General features: G+C 39.3%; 1 non-coding gene across 1 annotated transcript; it reads left to right on the forward strand.

The window, feature by feature from the left end:
• Positions 1-4,977: 4,977 nt before the first annotated feature.
• On the forward strand, positions 4,978-5,081 carry LOC112704412 (small nucleolar RNA R71). Its single transcript, XR_003155038.1, has one exon. It is a non-coding gene; the product is annotated as a small nucleolar RNA R71 (small nucleolar RNA).
• Positions 5,082-7,744: the final 2,663 nt, after the last annotated feature.

Consider the following 7,744-nt stretch of genomic DNA (forward strand, 5'->3'; position numbering starts at 1 on the left):
TGTTTTTCTGTGATTTCAGGTATTTTCTGGCTGAAATTGAGGGACCTGAGCAAAAATCTGATTCAGAGACTAAAATGGACTGCAGATGCTGTTGGATTCTGACCTCCCTGCACTCGAAGTGGATTTTCTGGAGGTACAGAAGCCCAATCGGCGCGCTCTTAACGGCGTTGGAAAGTAGACATCCTGGGCTTTCCAGCAATATATGATAGTCCATACTTTGCTCAAGATTTAATGGCTCAAACCGGCGTTCAAAGTCACCCTCAGGAATTCCAGTGTTAAACGCCGGAACTGGCACCAAAATGGGAGTTAAACGCCCAAACTGGCATAAAAGCTGGCGTTTAACTCCAAGGAGAGTCTCTACACGAAAATGCATCAATGCTCAGCCCAAGCACACACCAAGTGGGCCCGGAAGTGGATCTTTATGTCATTTACTCATTTCTGTAAACCCTAGGCTACTAGTTCCTTATAAATAAGACCTTTTGCTATTGTATTTTCATCTTGGTATCTTTGGATCTGAGATCATCTTGGTTCTTCTGGTTCCCTCTCTGGGGCCGAAACCAATGATCACTCTTGTCTTATGTATTTTCAACGGTGGAGCTTCTACACACCATAGATTAAGGTGTGGAGCTCTGCTGTACCTCGAGTATTAATGCAATTACTATTGTTCTTCCATTAAATTCCGCTTGTTCTTTATCCAAGATATCACTTGTTCTTCAACTTGATGAATGTGATGATCCGTGACACTCATCATCATTCTCACCCATGAACAAGGTGACTGACAACCACTCTTGTTCTACAAGCGATCAAGGCTCTAGTGAATATCTCTTGGATTCCTGATTGCACGATGCATGGTTGATCGCCTGACAACCGAGTGCTCGTCTGACAAACGAGCCAACCATTCCGTGAGATCAGAGTCTTCGTGGTATAGGCGAGAACTGATGGCAGTATTCAAGAGAATCCGGAAGGTCTAACCTTGTCTGTGGTATTCTGAGTAGGATTCAATGACTGAATGACTGTGACGTGCTTCAAACTCCTGAAGGCGGGGCGTTAGTGACAGACGCAAAAGAATCACTGGATTCTATTCCGGCCTGATTGAGAACCGACAGATGAATTCCGCTATGCTGTGACAGAGCATATGCAATCGCTTTCACTGAGAGGATGGGAGGTAGCCATTGACAACGGTGAAACCCTACACAAGCTTGCCATGGAAAGGAGTAAGAAGGATTGGATGAAGACTGTAGGAAAGCAGAGAGACGGAAGGGAAGGCATCTTCATGCGCTTATCTGAAGTTCCTACCAATGAATTACATAAGTACCTCTATCTTTACCTTTTTGTTATTTTCGTTCATCACCATTACTATTTGAGTTTGCCTGACTAAGATTTACAAGATGACCATAGCTTGCTTCAATACTAACAATCTCTGTGGGATCGACCCTTACTCGCGTAAGGTTTATTACTTGGACGACCCAGTGCACTTGCTGGTTAGTTGTGCGAAGTTGTGTAATGCCATGGTACTGAACTACCAAGTTTTTGGGGTTCATGACCGGGGATTATGAGAGTTGTGAAAAAGTATTGTTCACAATTTCGCGCACCAGCTATTTTGTAGAGTTCATTGGAGATGACCTCATGAACTTCTACTTCCTCTCCAACCATGATGCTATGAATCATGATGGCCCGATCCACAGTAACTTCAGATCGGTTGCTAGTAGGAATGATGGAGCGTTGAAAGAACTCCAACCATCCTCTAGCCACAGGCTTGAGGTCCAGTCTTCTTAGTTGGACTGGCTTGCCTTTGGAGTCTCTCTTCCATTGAGCTCCTTCCACACATATGTCCATAAGGACTTGGTCCAACCTTTGATTAAAGTTGACCCTTCTAGTGTAGGGGCGTTCATCTCCTTGCATCATGGGCAAGTGAAACGCCAACCTCACATTTTCCGGACTAAAATCTAAGTATTTCCCCCGAACCATTGTGAGATAGTTCTTTGGATTCGGGTTCATACTTTGATCATGGTTCCTAGTGATCCATGCATTGGCATAGAATTCTTGAACCATTAAGATTCCGACTTGTTGCATGGGGTTGGTTAAGACTTCCCAACCTCTTCTTCGGATCTCATGTCGGATCTCCGGATACTCATTCTTTTTGAGCTTGAAAGGGACCTCAGGGATCACCTTCTTCTTTGCCATAACATCATAGAAGTGGTCTTGATGGCTCTTGGAGATGAATCTTTCCATCTCCCATGACTCGGAGGTGGAAGTTTTTGTCTTCCCTTTTCCTTTTCTAGAGGATACTTCGGCCTTTGGTGCCATTGATGGTAATGGAAAAATAAAAAGCTTATGCTTTTACCACACCAAACTTAAAATATTCCTCGCCCTCGAGCAAGGGAAGAAAGAAGAGAAGAAGAAGAAGAAGAAAATATGGTAGAGAGGGAGAGAGGTAGGTTCGGCTAAGTGGGAGAAGAGGGGTTTGTGTTGAGTGAAAATGAAGTAGAATGGAAGGGTATTTATAGGGAGAGGAGAGGGTGTATGTTCGGCCATTTTGGGTGGGAATGGGTGGGAAATTGATTTTGAATTTTATGAAGGTAGGTGGGGTTTATAGGGAAGAGTGGGTTGATGTGAGTGGTGAAGGGGGTAATTGGGGAGAGGAATTGAGGTGATTGGTGAAGAATGTTGGGAATTGTGACATGGGGAATACAAATCACAAAAATAGGATTAGGAGGTAAGGTGGGAATATAGTAGGTGGGGATCCTGTGGGGTCCACAGATCCTGAGGTGATCCTGTGGGGTCCACAGATCCTGAGGTGTCAAGGAATTCCATCCCTGCACCAAATAGGCATGTAAATTGCCTTTGCACACCATTCTGGCGTTTAAACGCCCATTGGTGCACATTCTGGGCGTTCAACGCCCATGTAAAGCATGTTTCTGGCGTTGAACGCCAGTTTCATGCTTGTTGCTGGCGTTCAGCGCCAGCTTTTCTTCTCTGGGCACATTCCTGGCGTTTAGCGCCAGAATGTTGCTTGTTTCTGGCGTTCAGCGCTAGAATGATGCATCTTACTGGCGTTAAACGCCAGCCTGTGCGTCCTCCAGGGTGTGAAAATTTTTTTCTTCTATTTTTGACTCTGTTTTTAATTTTTTTGATTTTTTCGTGACTCCTCATGATCATGTACCTAATAAAACACAAAATAACAATAAAATAGAATAAAATAAAAATTAGATAAATAAAATTGGGTTGCCTCCCAACAAGCGCTTCTTTAATGTCAATAGCTTGACAGTGGCTCTCATGGAGCCACAAGGTGATCAGGTCAATGTTGTATAGTTGCCATCACCAAACTTAGAGTTTGGATATGGGGTCTTAACACCAAACTTAGAGTTTGGTTGTGGCCTCACAACACCAAACTTAGAGTTTGACTGTGTGGGCTCTTCTTGACCTTGAACTGAGAGAAGCTCTTCATGCTTACTCTCTTCTGTCACAGAGGGATGGCCATGTGCTTTAAATACAAGGTAGTCCCCGTTCAATTGAAGGACTATTTCACCTCTGTTGACATCTATCACAGCTCCTGCTGTGGCTAGGAAAGGTCTTCCAAGGATGATGCAATCATCCTCTTCCTTCCTAGTATCCAAGATTATGAAATCAGCAGGGATGTAAAGGCCTTCAACCTTTACTAACACGTCCTCTACTATTCCATAAGCTTGTCTCAATGACTTGTCTACCAATTGTAATGAGAACAAGGCAGGTTGTACCTCAATGATCCCCAGCTTCTCCATTACAGAGAGTGGCATAAGATTTATCCCTGACCCCAGATCACACAGAGCTTTTGCAAAGGTCATGGTGCCTATGGTACAAGGTATTAAGAACTTACCAGGATCTTGTTTCTTTTGATGTAGAATTTGCTGAACCCAGGTGTCCAGTTCACTAATGAGTAAGGGAGGTTTACTTTCCCAAGTCTCATTACCAAACAACTTGGCATTCAGCTTTATGATAGCTCCTAAATATTGAGCAATTTGCTCTCCAGTCACATCTTCATCCTCTTCAGAGGAAGAATAGTCTTCAGAGCTCATGAATGGTAGAAGGAAATTTAATGGAATCTCTATGGTCTCTATATGAGCCTCAGATTCCTTTGGATCCTTAATAGAAAACTCCTTCTTGCTTGAGGGACATCCCAGGAGGTATTCCTCACTAGGATTTTCGTCCTCTTCCTCCCTTGTGCATTCGGCCATATTGACTATGTCAATGGCTTTGCACTCTCCTTTTGGATTCTCTTCTGTATTGCTTGGGAGAATACTGGGAGGAGTTTCAATAACTTTCTTACTCAGCTGGCCCACTTGTGCCTCCAGATTTCTGATGGAGGATCTTGTTTCACTCATGAAACTGAAAGTGGCCTTTGCCAGATCAGAGACTAGATTGGCTAAATTAGAAGTGTTTTGTTCAGAATTCTCTGTCTGTTGCTGAGAAGATGATGGAAAAGACTTGCTATTGGTCAGCCTGTTGCGTCCACCATTGTTAAAGCCTTGTTGAGGCTTATGTTGATCCTTCCATGAGAAATTTGGATGATTTCTCCATGATGAGTTATAGGTGTTTCCATAAGGTTCACCCATGTAATTAACCTCTGCCATGGCAGGGTTTTCAGGATCATAAGCTTCTTCAGAAGCTGCCTCTTTAGTACTGTTGGATGCATTTTGCCATCCATTTAGATTTTGAGAGATCATGTTGACTTGCTGAGTCAACATTTTGTTCTGAGCCAATATGGCATTCAGCGCATCAATTTCAAGAACTCCTTTCTTCTGAGGTATCCCATTATTCACGGAATTCCTCTCAGAGGTGTACATAAATTGGTTGTTTGCAACCATGTCAATGAGTTCTTGAGCCTCTTCAGGCGTTTTCTTCAGGTGAATAGATCCACCTGCAGAATGGTCCAATGACATTTTCGAAAATTCAGATAGACCATAATAGAATATATCTAATATGGTCCATTCTGAAAACATGTCAGATGGACATCTTTTGGTCAGCTGCTTGTATCTTTCCCATGCTTCATAGAGGGATTCACCATCTTTTTGTTTGAAAGTTTGAACATCCACTCTCAGCTTGCTCAGCTTTTGAGGAGGAAAGAATTTATCCAAGAAGGCAGTGACCAACTTATCCCAGGAGTCCAGGCTATCCTTAGGTTGTGAATCCAACCATATTCTAGTTCTGTCCCTTACAGCAAAAGGGAAAAGCATGAGTCTGTAGACTTCAAGATCAACTCCATTCGTCTTTACAGTCTCACAGATCTGCAAGAACTAAGTTAAAAACTGATAAGGATCTTCAGATGGAAGTCCATAGAACTTGCAGTTTTGTTGCATTAATGCAACTAGTTGAGGCTTAAGCTCAAAGTTATTGGCTCCAATGGCAGGAATGGAGATGCTTCTTCCATCAAATTTGGATGTTGGCTTTGTGAAGTCACCAAGCATTCTCCTTGCATTATTATTATTTTCGGCTGCCATCACCTCCTCTTGTTTGAAAATTTCTGAAAGGTTGTTTCTGGATTGTTGTAATTTAGCTTCTCTTAATTTTCTCTTCAGAGTCCTTTCAGGTTCTGGATCAATTTCAACAAAAGTGCCTTTTTCCCTGTTCCTGCTCATATGAAAGAGAAGAAAACAAGAAAAGAAAGAGGAATCCTCTATGTCACAGTATAGAGATTCCTTTATGTTAGTAGAAAGAGAAAGGGGTAGAAGAATCCAAACACAAGAGATATAATAAGTTCGGATTTGTAGATGAAGAGAGGTGAAGAGAAGTGTTAGTAATTAATTAATTAAATAGAATAAGAAAAGAGAGGGAGAGAATTTCGAAAATAATTTTTGAAAAAGGGGTTAGTATTTTTTTGAAAATTAAAAGGTATTAAAATTAAAACATGAAACACTTAATTAATTAAAAAGAATTTTTGAAAATGAGAGAGGTATTTTCGAAAATTAGAGAGGGAAAAGTAGTTAGGTGGTTTTGAAAAAGATAAGAAACAAACAAAAAGTTAGTTAGTTGATTGAAAAAGATTTGAAATCAAATTTTAAAAAGATAAGAAGATAAGAAGTTAGATAAGATATTTTAAAAAAATCAAATTTTTAAAAAGATAAAATTTTTGAAAAAGATCAAATAAAAGATAAAAAGATTTAATTCAAAAAATTTTTGAAATTATTTACTTCACTAACAAGAAACTACAAGATAAGATTCTAGAATCTAAAGATTGAACCTTTCTTAACAAGAAAGTAACAAACTTCAAATTTTTGAACCAATCACATTAATTATTAGTGAATTTTCGAAAATATGATATAAAGATAAGAAAAAGATTTTGAAAATATTTTTGAAAAAGATTTTTGAAATTTTCGAAAATTAAAAAAAATTGAAAAAGATATGATTTTTGAAAAAGATTTTAAAAAGATAAGATTTTTAAAATTGAAATTTTGACTTGACTTGTAAGAAACAACTAATTTTAAAAATTTTTGACCAAGTCAACCCAAAATTTCGAAAATTTGGAGGGAAATAAGGAAAAGATATTTTTTTGATTTTTGAATTTTTAATTATGAGAGAGAAAAACAACAAAAATACTTAATGCATGAAATTTTTAGATCAAAACAATGAATGCATGCAAGAATGCTATGAATGTCAAGATGAACACCAAGAACACTTTGAAGATCATGATGAACATCAAGAACATAATTTTGAAAAATTTTTGATGCAAAGAAAACATGCAAGACACCAAAGTTAGAAATCTTTAATGCTTGGAAAATATGAATGCAAAGATGCACATGAAAAACAAGAAAAGACACAAAACAAGAAATCATCAAGATCAAACAAGAAGACTTGTCAAGAACAACTTGAAGATCATGAAGAATACTATGAATGCATGAGATTTTCGAAAAAAATGCAAGAAAAATTTTAAAAGCATGCAATTGACACCAAACTTAAAAATTAACACAAGACTCAAGTAAGAAACACAAAATATTTTTTATTTTTATGATTTTCTAATTTTTTTGGATTTTTATTAAAAAAATTTTCGAAAATATATTTAAAAAAACGAAAAAGAAAAGAAAATTTTTGAAAAAGTTTTTGAAAAGAAAATTACCTAATCTGAGCAACAAGATGAACCGTCAGTTGTCCATACTTGAACAATCCCCGGCAACGGCGCCAAAAACTTGGTGGACGAAATTGTGATCCACATTCTTTTGTACTTGTATGAAATCATTATTGTGGCACCAGTTGAATTCACAACTCCGTTCAACTAACCAGCAAGTGTACTGGGTCGTCCAAGTAATAAACCTTACGCGAGTAAGGGTCGATCCCACAGAGATTGTTGGTATGAAGCAAGTTATGTAATTCAATAGTGGAAATTTCAGATAGGTGCATGGAGATGCTGTGCTCCTCTTGAAACTCTACTTCACTACTCGCTCTTCCTTCAATCCTTCTTACTCCTTTCCATGGCAAGCTGTATGTAGGGCATCACTATCATCAATGGCTACTTTTAATCCTCTCGGGAAAATGGTCCTATGCGCTGTCACTGCACGGCTAATCGTCTGGAGGCATCACCCTTGGTTGATAGCTACATCCCATCCTCTCAGTGAAAATGGTCCAGGTGCTCTGTCACAGCACGGCTAATCATCTGTCGGTTCTCAATCAGGTTGGAATAGAATCCATTGATTCTTTTGCGCTTGTCATCACGCCCAGCCTTCAGGAGTTTGAAGCTCGTCACAGTCATTCAATCCTAGAATCCTACTCGGAA

The sequence above is a fragment of the Arachis hypogaea genome, chromosome 7, assembly GCF_003086295.3.
Source record: "Arachis hypogaea cultivar Tifrunner chromosome 7, arahy.Tifrunner.gnm2.J5K5, whole genome shotgun sequence".
Classification (NCBI taxonomy): Eukaryota; Viridiplantae; Streptophyta; class Magnoliopsida; order Fabales; family Fabaceae; genus Arachis; species Arachis hypogaea.